The following is a 15176-nucleotide window of genomic DNA, read 5'->3' as shown; positions in this document are numbered from 1 at the left end:
TCTAAAGGCCACACATGTAGAATTGGGGACTATGGAATTGCAATTTGCCAAGGGAAAGTTTAGCTTCTTAGACTCATGCAATGATTAAGCACAGGAAATCAAATAATGGGTTAATGCCAAACTCTACATGAGCACTAAGTATAGGCTATTTAATGAGTCTGAAAAGGTCTATACTTTTTATTTTTAAAAGCATAAAGGAGATGTCCAATTCAATAAATTCTCCATATGTAGTTAATGATGTCAATGGTCTATTATGGGAAAGACATCACCATAATCAATCCTTTACTTAACTAAAAACATTAAAAAGAATCCATAACAAAGCCTTTTTAGCAAAAAAAAGTCACAATAAATATGTGACTAAACTGCTGCCAGTTTTGTTTCTGTTTTTAAGGGCTGCTAGTTAAAATTCAACTGATAAAAGTAGGAAATTCTTGCCAAGGCTTTAATTTGATTTATAGTAATGCTCCTTGAGCGATGATGTGTTGACATCCAGGATCCCTCAAGAAAGATAACTGAGAAGACATTTAGTGGCCTTGGAAGAACTTTTCTGAAGATTGTGTGGCCAATTGCCCTGAGGGGACATATGTCAGCTTCGATTGAGCTCCCTTTAAAGGTTCTCGTATAAGCACAAAATCTAAAGTTCATTTAGTTCAATGCCCTCAAGTTCCTGGGTTTCTGTTACTGGTTTTGTGGATACTGATGTGCATGCATAAATCTCTGTAGTTTTTCAACAATTTATCGACAGAAACAAGTACACAGGTGCTGAGCTCAGACTCCCACCTCTTCAGGACTTCAGTTTGGATTTTGGCCTATGTGTTAAACCTCATGAAATTTTGTACGTAAACAAAGAACACGGGCCCCAAGTAAAGCAGTGTGACTGTCAGGTCAGTCTCATTTAAAACACGTTCTTTAAGTCCTGACCTGTGTGACTCAGTTGGGGCATCGACCCACAAACTGAAAGTTTTCCAGTTTGACCCCTGGTCAAGGCACATGCCTAGGTTGCAGGTTCAGTCCCTGGTCAGGGTACAGAAGGCAACCGAATCAGAGTATGGAAGGCAACCAATTGATGTTTCTCTCTCACATTGGTGTTCTTCTCTATTTCTCACTCCCTTCCTCTCTAAATAAAATTAAGAAAAAAACCCCCACATTATTTGAGCCAAAGCAACATGTGTTGAGAATTGACTTTAAAATTTACTCAAATAAAGTGTGTGTGTATTTTAATTTTTAATTTCTTCTTTCAAATGTAGTTTTTGCATAATCTTTAGCTGTTCTGTATGAATTAAAATTGGCTGTTTTTTTCCTTCTGTTTTCATCACTATTCCAGCCTTCTTGGGACTAGCTTTGTTACATAAAAAAGAATTCACTTTACTTTTTCTTCTATCCTTGATCTATATCTCTGAAGTTGTTCATTTAGACTTTGGGCCAATAACTGATTAATCAATAGGGAGGCTAGTTCAAAAAATATTAATTATAGGTCACATTGACTTGTGTGACTCTCACAGAATATGGCAAAAGGAAGCTCAGTATGGAAAATTCTTGTTTTCTGGTAAAGTAATTGAAACTTTTTAACAATGAGTTTTTTGTTTCCATCTATGAAATTTGTTTTAAATAAGATGTCTTTCTTTGATATAGTACTTTTAAAAGTTACTTTATTTTTAAAACAGAACATAATCCCAATAGAAAGAGGCAAGAATATGGACAGATAATTCAAAGAGGAGGAAATGAACTTTAAACATATAAAAAGATGTTCAATTCCAGATGATATGAGAAATGTACTATAAAATACAAGGGAATACTTTTTCTCATCCATCTGGCTAAGATTTAAAAGTTAATTATTATACTATTTTGACAAAGAGATAAGGAAAGATATACTGCAATATATGAGTATAGCTGGTGATGGTATAAATTAGTTCAACTTTGAAAATCAACTTGACAATATTTGTCAGTTTAAAATACAAATATCTTCTGCACTAAAATTTTTAATGTAGGAATTCAATAATACATGTATAAAGATGTATGTATACAATAATTTATTGTAGCATCTAACTATTGGAATGATATGCAGCTATTAATAAGGGAGAGAAATGGAAAGCGAGATGAAACCAACTCAAAATTACATTAACTTGTAAAAGGAAGATTCAGTACAATACGGAGAGTGTGCATAAAAGAAACCAGAGCTGTATGTATTTACACGTTAGATCTGCACAGATATAAAGTGTAAGAAACTGGCAAAATAAATTGCTGCTGGAGAAGACTGGCAAACTGAGGGACTACAAGGCTGAAGTGAAATGGAAATTTACTTTTCGTGGTGTATCTTTTTGTACTGTTGAGATTTTTTTAAACCATGGACTATTACTTGCATTTTTCCAAATAGTATTTAAAAACAACAAAAAAATTGTGTTTTTGCACTGGGTTTGCTACCAGAACATAGGCTTTGTGAAAACCACCACTAAATCAAAGCCAAAATGGGAAAGGAAAAGACTCATATCAACGCCACCTTCACTGGGCATGTAGATTCTGACAAGTCTACCACTACTGGCCATCTGATCTACAAATGTAGTAGGACTGACAAAAGAATTACTGAAAAACTTGAGAAGGAGGCTGCTGAGAGGAGGAAGGGCTTTCTCAAGTAGGGTTGGGTCATGGGTAAACTGAAAGCTGACTGTGAGTGTGGTATCACTCCTGCTGTTTCTCTGTGGAAACTCAAGATCAGCAAGTATGTGACCATCACTGATGTCCCAGGTCACAGAGACTTTATCAAAAACATGATTATAAGCATGTCTCAGGGTGATTGCGCTGTCCTGATTGTTGCTGGTGTTGGTGAATTTGAAGCAGGTATCTTCAAGAGTGAGCATGCCCTTCTGGTTTACACACTGGGTGTGAAACAATGGATTGTTGGTCTTAACAAAGTGGGTTCCACTGAGCCACCCTACAGCCAGAGGCAATATAAGGAAATTGTTAAGGAACTCATTACCTACATTAAGAAAATTGGCTACAACTCTGACACAGTGACATCTGTTCCAGTTTCTGGTTGAAACGGTGACAACATGCTGGAGCCAAGTGCTAACATGCCTTGGTTCAAGGGATAGAAAGTCACCCATAAAGATGGCAGTGCCAGTGGAACCACATTGCTTGAAGATCTGGATTGTATCCTACCACCAACCCACCCAGCTGACAAGCCCCTGCATCTGCCCCTCCAGGGTGTCTACAAAATTGGTGGAATTGGTACTGTCACTGTGGGCTGGAGACTGGTGTCCTCAAACCTGGCACCATGGTCCCTTCTGCTCCAGTCAGGTTACAACTAAAGAAAATTCTGTTGAAATGCACCATGAAGCTTTGAGCAAAGCTCTTCCTGGGGACGCTGTGGGCTTCAATGTCAAAAACATGTCTTCCAAAGATGTTCATGGTTCATGGTTTGTGGCAATGTGGCTGGTGACAACAAAAATGATCCACCAATGGAAGCAGCTGGCTTCACAGCTCAGGTGATTATCCTGAACCATCTTGCCAAATCAGTGCTGGACATGCACCTGTGCTGGACTGTCACACAGCTCACATTCCTTGCCAATTTGCTGAGCTGGATAAGACTGATCATCATTCTGGGAAAAAAGCTGGAAGATGACCCAAAGTTTCTGAAACCTGGTGATGTTGCCGTCATTGATATGGTACCTGGCAAGCCTATGTGTGCTGAGAGCTTCTCTGACTATCCTCCTCTAGGCCACTTTGCTGTTTGTGACATGAGACAGACAGGTGGTGTGGGTGTCATCAGAGCAGTGGACAAGAAGGCAGCAGGAGCTGGCAAAGTCACCAAATCTGCCCAGAATACCATCCCCACTACCTGTGGCCACAGTCTTAACCAGTGGTGGAAGAGTGGCCTCAGAATTGTTTGTCTCAGCTGGCCTTTTCAGTTTAATTGTGAAAGACTGATTAATGATTACAATGCATCAATAAAAACTTCAGAAGGAAAGGAGACTGTTTTGTGGACCACGTGTGTGTGTGTGTGTGTGTGTGTGTGTGTGTGTGGCAGTTTTTAAGACATTAGCTTTTAAAATGGAAACAACTTGACGAAAAATCTGTCACAGAATTTTGAGGGCTATTAAAATAAAGTTTAATGAGAAATAAATTATAGTAATACAAAATCTTTGAGAAAACAAAAAAGTAAGAAAGTATGTTCTCAGCTACACAGAGGTATATAACAAATGTCAATATGTATGGGATTCTGTGTACCTGCTTTTAAACTTGATGAAAATGGAATAAAGCCCTTTTTAAAATGAATAATATTATTGACCTTAAGTTGCAGCTTCATGATATAACACTTGATTGAAAATGGTTAATTTAGACAACCCTTGTCTACATGACAAAACATGTTTATTATTCTCCTGTGCTTTCCAAATCAACCAGTACATATTCAGAAATTAATATCCTCTTATAGCCACTCATACCTGGCCCATTTCTTTTTTTTCTTTTGTTCTATCCTCATTATCTCTCCCTTAGACATAGGAGTTCACCAGCTCCTTCTGTAAAAAGCCAGATAGTAAATATTTTTGACTTTGTGCGCGAAGATGAAAAATCAAGAATTAATATCCATGTGCTTATATACCATAGAGAAAACAAATTTTTGGAATTTTTTGTAATAAAATTTAAAATATAACAAGAACTAAGAAAAATATAATGTGGATATTCTAGTGGGAAGAATAAAATTCATCTTTAAAAGATAGCATTTTGCTTAATTAAAGTTCAAAGTTAGTACTTTCTATCATCAAATTGATTGAAAGTTGTTATCTGCAAAAAACTTTCTTATCTCTTGGGCCAACAGAAAAAGGAGGTGAGTCAGATTTGGCCAAAGAGCTATGTCCTTTCCTTCCTTTTCTGCCTGAAGAGAGTTCCCGGCCACCCAGGGAACTCCGCTCTGCACTCAGCCTTCAGAGAAGGCTGGCAACCCCTCCTCCCAACCCCATCTGGGACAGGATAGTCACTCTGCCACTTCTGTAGTTTGCTCACACTTCCATTCTTGAATGGATGACATTTTATAATACTTATTAATACTAAATGTCTCTTACTTTCTTATATCTAATTTATCTGTCCCTGGTCTTTAGGATATGCTAAAGCATCATAGGAATTCAATAGTTTTGTTAAAATAAGCTTTCATCAATTTTGATGGTAATATAAAAGAGTGCACCATCCACTCATTTAATACCTGTGGTGTCAATAATTTCTTAAATTTGTCTTTTGGATTCATATAATTAGGCATACCCTTCAGTGCCAGCATCTTCAGTTGCTCAATCAAAAGTTCTCCCATTTGACTGAGATGCCTAGACTTTTGCAAGCACCATTGTAGTTAAAGACTGAAACTTGTTCATAAACATGGTCTCAAAGGCCAGCTCTCCATGATGAGAAATTTTATATATATATATATAAATTATACATTCATATATGATATATAATTTGTATATAATATATAATATATAATATATTATAATATAAAATATAAAATATATATTATATATTATATATTATATATTATATTACAATATATTATATATTGTAATATATATAATTATATTTATATAATTTATTATAATATATTATAATATATTGTATATAATATATTATTATATTATATTATATATAATATATTATATATAATATATTATATTATATTATAATATATTATATTATAATATAATTTATATAATTATAATTATATAATTATATAATATATTATATATTATATATTATATATTATATTACAATATATTATAATTATATATTGTAATATATATAATATATTATAATATATAATATATATGTAATATATATTACATAATATATAATATATTATAATATATAATATAAAATATAAAATATGTATTATATATTATATATTATATATATTTTATATAATGCGTACAGGAAAAACTTAAGCTTACATACCCCAGTACTACTATATAATCTACTCCAAACCCAGGGCAGGCATGGAGGATGAGGTGTGAAGAGATCAAGAATAAATTTTTTCAGCCCTAGCTGGTGTAGTTCAGTCGATTGAGCATTAGCCTGCAAACCAAAGGGTCACTTTCCAATCAGGGCATATGCCTGGGTTGTGGACCAAGTCCCCAGTATGTCAGAGGCAAACACACATTGATGTCTCTCTCCCTCTCTTTCTCCTTCCCCTCCCCTCTCTCTAAAAATAAGTAAATAAAATCTTTTTTAAAAAAGAATAAATCTTTTGCCCTGGCTGACATAGCTCAGTGGATTGAGCGTGGGCTGTGAACCAAAGTGTCACAGGTTCAATTCCCAGTCAGGGTACATGCCTGGGTTGCAGGCCACAGCCCCCAGCAACCGCACATTGATGTTTCTCTCTCTCTCTCTTTCTCCCTCCCTTCCCTCTCTAAAAATAAATAAATAAAATCTTTTTTTTTAAAGAGGACTGTATTTAAAAAAATAAATCTTTTTAAATAATTCATCGACTAAAAGTTGGTATTTTACCAACTTTTTAAAGTTTTTACTCATTGGCACAAGTAAAAGTTTTTGTTATTGCTACTGTTTTCTTCATGGGTTCCAGGAAGAATTTTTACCAAATATTACAGTTTGTGCCTCCATATACAACTAGTCTCTATTATGTGTAATTCTGAGACTGTGGCATGTCAAAGTATTTCCCTTCAGTTGTAGGTTTCTGAGAGCCAGCCGACAATAAAATAGCCCACAGTAAATTTTTCAAGTGAGTATATTTTCTGACATCGACTGCTATAAGGAATTCCATGGCTTTTACCTTTGATGTTCTTTTTCTTAATGTTCACTTACTTAATCTTCAGCTCTCTGAGTTCACATATTACTTCCTGTGGGAAGTGTCCTCTGACCTCACCAAGAGCAACCAAGCCTAGGGGCTGTCCTAGCTTTCTCTACATGTTCTTCATAGCACTTACTGAAGTTCATATTATATATTTGTGTAATTATTCAACCAATATGCCTCATTTATAAGGCCCATAAAGGCAGAACTTATGTCTGTTGTCCTCATTGTGTCAGAACACTCACACAGTGCCTAAAGATGTGCATACATTCACCAAACACTTATCTAATGAATGAATGAAGGTAGAGCAAGTTCAATGGTGCATTTTGCTGCTGGTACCTAAGGAAGACCACTACTGCTGAAATCGTTTATAACAGACATCTGTATCATTAGAGGACAGAGTTAAGAATATTTTTAAAAAATAGGGATTCCAGATTCAATTCATTTATTTAACTGAAAAGACAAAGACCCAGAAAGTCAGAGAAGTTACATAACTTGCCTGAAATCCCACAAGAACTTCGGACAGAATTTGGAATTTCTATTTTCACCATTAAACCAGTGAGATCTTATCATACCACCCACCTTTCTGCAAGGTTTCCGACACGACTCATGGTCTCAAACCTCCACACCCTGGCTTACACATCATGACCTTGACTGTACATGCGTCTATACCAGTCCAAACTCAAGCATATCTACTTAGCTTATGTGCTTAACAATCCCTCACTGTGAGCTTCTCAGTGACTCAATTTTAATTTTTGAAAGGGAAAGAAAATATCATCAGCATAAATTAGGTCTACTGTCCAATTCTGGTCCAGATAGCTCTGGTCTGAGGGAGGAGTGCATCACAGAGTACCATAGGGTTTGTGAGCAGAAAGAACCCTTTTAAGGTGCTCATGTGGGAGAGAATGCAGCTACAAGAAAAATGCGTAGGCAATTTTCATAAGGCCAAAAGTGCATAAGGGCACGTGCACACAGACAGACACACACAGACTGCATATGTTATTATGCCTTTTGCACTGTCTATTCTTTAATCTATCTAAAGTATAAATTAAAAATTTAAAAATATATAGCCCCATCTTGTCCAATGTATCCAATAACAGATAAAATTTATTAGAATCATCTCACATTAGGGCCACCAGGCACCTAGTAAATAGGTATTTTATAACATGCCCACTTCCATAAAAGCATTGTTTTGCCATTGATTCATGGCACTTTAAAAATAATTGATAACAGCTCATTGTTACTGATGGCTCAGCTAACTAAAAAAGACTGGTTCTAAATAGAAACCCAGAAGAAAGAATACACACTGACTAAAACCCACTGAACCATGGATTTAACTACAAGTTTGGTTTGCATATTCAGTTCTCTAGTTTGTGCTTATCATACCTCCTAAATGAAAATAAAAGCAGTAAAAGGGACTTTTTTACTCAGTTACATAACAAAACCTTAGAAACCCAATTCACAGTTCCCATTAAAGAAAACTGCCTCAATTTCTGTGACATTACTTTCATAGACTGTTTCCTGTAGCTCAGCCAGCAAGACTCAAACTCAATCTGGGCACATTTCTTGGGATTTTGGGTTCCAGTACAAGGCTTCCAAATAATATTATTAATGGTGAGTCAGCTCAGAATGTACTGTGGTACAGACCACAGAGAAATTTAACCACAGGAAAGAGCTGAAGCAAGAAAGCAGACCAGAGACAAAGTGTAGCTGACACAGTTAAAGGCAGGCCTAAAGTGAAATAGTCTCTCCGGACCTGCGTGCCATATTAATTCCTTCAACCTATTCCTCAGTCTTTTTTTCTAAAACAAAATCTAACCAGAATTCACTTCTGTTGCTGATATCATTTTTAAAGAAGTTTGTCATATAGACTTTCTTTTCTTTTAAAATCTCCTTAAAAAATTGCCCCCCCCCAAAAAAAAACATTTTAATAGTCTTTTTTAGTTACAGCTCTTAATTTAAGTTGGCTTTTCTGTTAATAATCTCCCTAATCTAATCTCTTTCTGAAATTTAACAGCTGAAACACTGCATATTTTGAAATCATTCCTTTACCAATATTCCTTTACCAATGCTATGTGTTTCTTCTAAAGTTGTTGCTGTCTTTTTAAAAAAATATATTGGTTGGGAATGTGTCTTTGTCCTACTCTTATCAAAATCCTTTTCTTTTTTTCTTATGACTTTTCATTTCTACATATGTGCAAGCAGTTGTGATACAGCACAAAAACTAAAGTCCTAAGAACATAATAATCAAAACAAAAAAACATACTTAATCTGTGTGCATAAATGGTGGGAGAAGCCTCTAGTTCCCTTACAGAAAGCCATCAAACCACTAATTTCAGTCATTTGTAAATTCTAAGTGTTTTACTTTGGGTTAATCAATAAAATGTTGACAGAGTATTTAAACTTCTTTCAAATTGACTAATGGACCCAAAGTAGTCAAGTGCTACTGACCAAAAACAAAATTTTTAATTTCTGCAAGTATATCTTTGAGCAATATCTGTTAGTATAAACACATTTCTCTGTAATTCTTTTTACTTAAATATATACTAAATATTGCAATGATTATTTCATAATAGTTATGTTTTTAAAGCACTGTATTTCCAAAGCACAGATTATTCCACAGAAAAGATAATAGTGTGTCTTCACTGAAAGTCTTTTATATGTGCACAGCACTGTTTTTAAGTGCTTTACTTTGTTGAGAGAGACAGTTTGTGGGTCTCTCATGCTATACATGTCTTACTGAGCATGCCAATAATGCAAGGCTTTATCAGCCCTTTGCTCAAGCCATTTCTCAGGGTTGTATATTGCAGCAAGAAACCCTGAAGAGTAAGGTATTGCCTTCCATTGGAACCAAAAGTAAGCCCCCACACTGCCTGCTATAAAAGAGATGGATTTCCCAAACTTAAGGTTCCTTGGCTGCATCACAAACCCACTGTGTGCATAGCAGCTATCTGGATCCTCTGCACTGCCCTCCAGGGAACTGATGTAAACATGATGCTCATGCAGCTTGCTGCATCACCAATAGAGAAGTCTTTTGTCTCTGACCCACGAGTCTCATGCATTCTGCCAACAGCCATGAAATAATTATTATGTAATTTACTAGCTTTTAAGTAGGGTAAAATCAAATCCCAGCCTTGTGTAGTGTGTTGTGTGTGTGTGTGTGTGTGTGTGTGTGTGTGTGCAATTTAACCTCAAAACAATTTATGAAGTAAATACTACTCTAGGTCCTTTTTATAGGTAAGGAAATTAAGACACACAAAAGAAGTTCCATCATTTATCCAAAGTCACACAGCTGATAAGGACTAGTGCTAGAATTTGAAGCAAGGTAATTTGTCCAGGGTTCATGCTTTTAACCACTATGATTTTTTACCACTTCAAAAGACCTATTATTTCATTTTTCTTTTATATTTTCAAAGACCTTAATTCCTTATTCTCTTAACCATACAAACTATATTAAAATTCACTAATATGTTTATCTAAAGCAATATTGCCAGTATAATGAAACAGAAAGACATATATTCAATTTTTTTCTATGAAATTATTTCCAGAATTCTCTACTTTTTATCAAATAGTTACAAAAGAAGGCTGCATAGCAAAATCCTTCCTCTCTCTAGACCTTTATAGCCTATGTTATTCATTCTTCCAGGCAAAGCTCAAGTACTATTTCCCCAGCAAGACTTCCCCAAATAGCTAAATAGTTCTCCCAACTGTTCAGCATTTTGTCTCTAGGTGGAATTTAGCAGAGTGGTCCTTGCTTTTTCTTTGTCCAGGTGTAGATCACTTTGAGACAGGCAGTTTCTGCTTATGATGACCTTCTCCCCTTCACAGCTTAGAGAGTGGTACCTTGCATTGGTGTTAATAATAAGTAGAGTTAAGGAAGTATCTTTAGTATCTGATAAAAATATTTTCAATAGTAAAATACAAGATAAAAGTTTTAAGGTTTTTTGCTAAGAATATTTGGGTCATACTTGGGTATTCAGATTTTAAAATCTGTTATGATTGCCTAACAGCAGAATGGATAAATTATAAGAAAATTTACTGAACCATTGTATATTGTACATCATTCCAATATATTTTTGGCATTAGTTGAATGCTCTGACGTGTGGGGGTGAGAAATGTGTATCTCGATCATGTCTTCCCACTTGGCGGCACAGGGTGGCTCTCATCACAGGGCGGACTCTCATCACGTCACATCTGTTCTGCCACAGAGCCCCCATCCAGCTGCCTTCTCTCTGTCTCCTCCTCTCCCCAGCCCATTCTGCCACCACATGAATCTTCCTAATGTCCTACTTTCTCCACACTGTGCTTCTGCTCAAAAACTTTCAGTGACTCCCCATTGACCATAATATAAATCAGAACTCCTTGGGAGCCTGGCACTTAAATTCAAATTTAACCTCAATATACCTACTGACACCCACTGCCTACATTTTATACATGAAAAAATTTCTTCAGTCAAATAGATCTACTCCCTCTTTCACACATATACCTTGCATTTCTCATGGTATGTGGAACACACTTCCTTTTTTATACATTTAAATCTTACCCATTCTTCAAGAACAAAATCTAAGACATGTCTTCCATGCTGCTTTTTTTAACACTCTGATCAGGAATATTGTGTCCATCTTAATCCACCACCCCCCACCTTGGTGACATGATAAATTTATCTTTCATGTCATCTCTCTTTATTTGAGATACAGTTGTGTTGTATATCAAAGTGTTTGCTCTCCCCTGAATGACGTCTTCAAAGATGATCTCAGGGACTATTCTAATGATGTTCACGTTGCTCGAAGTATTTCAAGGGCTCTTCTCTGGTAACCACAGCCCCAGCTATGCTGGGAAGTCAACCACTTGATTTTACAACCTCTTCTACTTTTTATAAAAGGGAAAAGTAAATTACCAACCTGATTATTCATATCCTCTTTCCCCAAATCAGCATCTGATAATTTGGGGTGTTCTTTTTTAAAGAAAACATTTTCAAAGGGAAAAAATTAGCCATTATTGCGGATATGTTTTAAAACATGCATTTTAAGTTCTAAAAGTATACACTCCTTGCCATGACTTGAAAAAGAGAACCTTTCCTTTAGATTAATTGATGAAACAATGACTGGAGGCAGGTCTGCAGCCCTGTACTTTAGTAACTTACTAAAAGTTACTAGAACTTTAGTAACTTTAGTAACTTCAGATCACCCTGCAGAGTCCATTAGAGTTCATTTGCATCACTTCTGGCAATGGTTTAGGCAGTGGTTTTTCCCATCAAAAGAACCATTTTTCTAATTGGCATGACATGAAAAAGTGAAACGTTTTGTAATATTTCAGAAGTTGTGCAATAATAGGAGAGCATACTTTGCTGCCTGAGGTTGCAGACAAATGTAGTTGCAGCTCCTTCTTCTGTGGCCAAAAGAGCAGGGGAGATTTATTCTATGGAAGGAATTACTGTTAATTTCCTTAGTGTTTTGCCACTTCCAAAGACAACATAAAGGCTCTGTGGTCAGCTTGGTTAAATATATTATACATTATACTTCTGTGTATTTATACATGGAACACCGCTGTCAAGTACATCTTCAGACAGAAAATTAATGATGGTACATCTGCATTAAATAAAACCTAACTTCATTGTCTTTCTCAAAAGGGCTGTGGGAAGATAATATGCTTTTACTGCAATTTCCATTTTGTTCCCTTTTGTGGAAACTGGGGCCCTTCCAGCCTTTAAATGATCTCTAACTCTACAGAAGCCAAAAATACAATAAGCTAGCAAGACTTTTAGCAAGCTTACTGCATTTTCCATAAAATTTTGTTGAATAAAATCTAGCAAAAATCACTATGTTGTGTAGCTGAAACTAATATAACATTGTATGTCAACTGTTAACTAATCTAGAAAAGAGCTTTAATGAAAAGTTTTGTTATGATTCTTGTGTCTTATGTTTTCAGTATTACTGGTATGAAGAAATTATAATAACATTTATAAATAATTTGTACATCATTAAGGAAGCTCACACTTTTGCATTTGTTTTATTTTGACATGTTTTATTCACAGCATGCCCTGTCGTTATTTTCCTTCCTACTCATTTCTTCATCGCATGTGCCCAATATTATGTTATATATCCCTTATTTTATCTGCTTATAGTTGGTCTGCCTCTCTCTTACTAGGCTATAAGCTCTGTGATGGCAGGGTGTTTCATTTTCTTTCCATGATATTCCTAGCACTGAGAACAATGCATGTAGGTCCCCAGTAAATATTTACTAAACGCATGGATGATTTGCTTAATTTACAACAAGTCCTAATTGCCATAAAGTTGCACATCACATAAGAAATTGGGTTATAATCTTCTAATAAAGATTCATAACCAAGTGCCCCTAAAATTTTATGGAAACATCTGTGTATATGCATTTCATGATTTTCATAAGAGTTTCTGAGTGGCGTGTAACACCCAAGATGACAGAGGGTTAAAGCTATGGTGGGCTTGTCGAAGAGCAAGTATCAGTTATGCCAGGAAACATCTGGAATTGAGACATGAGGGAGAACCATCCAAAGGAGCTCTGCAAGACACAGAAGAGAACATGGTTGTTCACTCTTCTCAATATTCCCCAGTGACTTTTTGCTGCAGATTCAGGACCAGACAGGAAACAGCATCATGTTAGAGACGCTAGAGCATAATTTCCTGTGCTCAGTTAAGTTCCCTTTGCTTATCTGTCTTTGATACATGCATCTAACAAACACTGAAAATAGCTGAAACTTTATTAAGCCCCAAATCCTCAACTTTTAGAATCTTAAAAATTAGCTGACATGAAATATTTCTCTGTTTCACAACACACTAGAATTCACTTAGTGTTTTCTGGGACTTCTGACCTTATGCCTTTAAAGATTGAAATTTGTTTTGGCCAGTATGTTACCATAGGAGTCTTGGAAAATGTTAACAAGAAAAATGATTAATAAAATCTCAGTTTAAAAACAAATTTGTAATCTTATTCAAACAATAAAAACCAAAAAGAAAAAAAACTGATTTGGCACTAAGAAAATAAGTTATCCATTCAAGCACTTTCTTATTAAGCAAATTAAAGGATCACCTTAACTCTGTCCAAACCAAAATTTACACATTTTCAACAAGAACCCAAGCTTACATATCAGTTCATAAAACAAGATGTTAATCCAATGCGACCACAAAAAACATTATGGCTTTCTTAGGTGAATTCTCTATTTGTGGCTTAGGCCAAAATTCTGACCTGAATCTCAGAATGTGAGTCTGATTGTGGGTTTGGAGGGCCTTGAATGCAGGCATCATGTTTCAATCATCTTTTTTACAACCTCAGTGTCTAGAACACAGAGGAGCTCTCTGAGTGTTGAATTAATAAATGTCTGTAAGTCATGAGTTTTTTAAAATCCAACACACTGTTAAAGCTAATTCCCTCAACTATTTTTGTTACTTAAACAAAGGCTATAAAACAGGATGCAGAGTGGGACTTGAATGTATGTTAACAGATTTTTCCTTCCCAAAGCATTGATATCTTTTAATTCAGTTAAACGTCTCTACATTTAAATTTACTCAGTGCACACTGAACCCAAGTGTTATCTCATTCCTTTCAGCAACAGTTTCACTGGATTTGCTCCATTTTATTTGTTCGCTTTTTCTTTTCCCTTGTAATGTTGTTTAATTGCATATTTGTGCTAGTAACGTAAGCCCCTCAAGTTAGCTTTAAAGAACAAAGGTGGCTTTTATTTCATCTTTTATTTGCCTAATAAGTAGGACAGCCTTCATGCTTGGTTGATTAAACACTTCAACAATGTTATCAAGGACTCAATATTTTCCATCGGTCCAGGGGGAAATCATCAGTGCTAACTGAGCAACACACAAGGGCACCTACAAATGCTATCTATAAGCATGATAGTTTCAAGAATTTGTACTCTTTTCCCTCTGATATTTTTAATAGAATAGTTGCTTAGGAACAAAAATGTATAATACCTATTAGGTATACACTTGGGTCTTTCTAGAAGCCAATGAAAATATGTTGTTAATGGAAAACAAATTAGTTTTATGAACCAATCTATTAAATTATTATTTGTTCCATTTAAAATTTAGAAATATATTTTTGGAACATCTTTTATTAATCAAAATAAATAATGGCTATATTGTGCAAGTATAGTCACCATTTCATAATAATTAAAAAAATTGAGAAAAGCTATAAATTTGGTCATAAATGACTTTAGACAGCCTTTTAAGTCTTCATTGTTATTTCTCACACTAGGAGTCTGGTCTTCGAGATGTGCTGGAAAGGATTTTCTTTCTAGTAGTGAGAAGAAAAGACATCATCTTAGATCCATTACCTGGTGAAGGCAACAGAAGTCTTTGGGATGTGAATAAAGGGATCTAAGTCATCCTCCTGCCGAAAACTCCAG

General features: G+C 35.3%; 1 pseudogene; it reads left to right on the top strand.

Moving 5' to 3' along the window:
- Positions 1–2465: 2465 nt before the first annotated feature.
- LOC123827374 lies at positions 2466–15151 on the top strand (annotated as a pseudogene).
- Positions 15152–15176: the final 25 nt, after the last annotated feature.

This window comes from Phyllostomus hastatus, unplaced genomic scaffold (assembly GCF_019186645.2).
Source record: "Phyllostomus hastatus isolate PE091 unplaced genomic scaffold, TTU_PhHast_1.1 phas_contig_86, whole genome shotgun sequence".
Taxonomy (NCBI): Eukaryota; Metazoa; Chordata; class Mammalia; order Chiroptera; family Phyllostomidae; genus Phyllostomus; species Phyllostomus hastatus.
The sequence above is the reverse complement of the archived record's forward strand: the minus strand, read 5'-3'. Positions and strand labels throughout refer to the sequence as shown.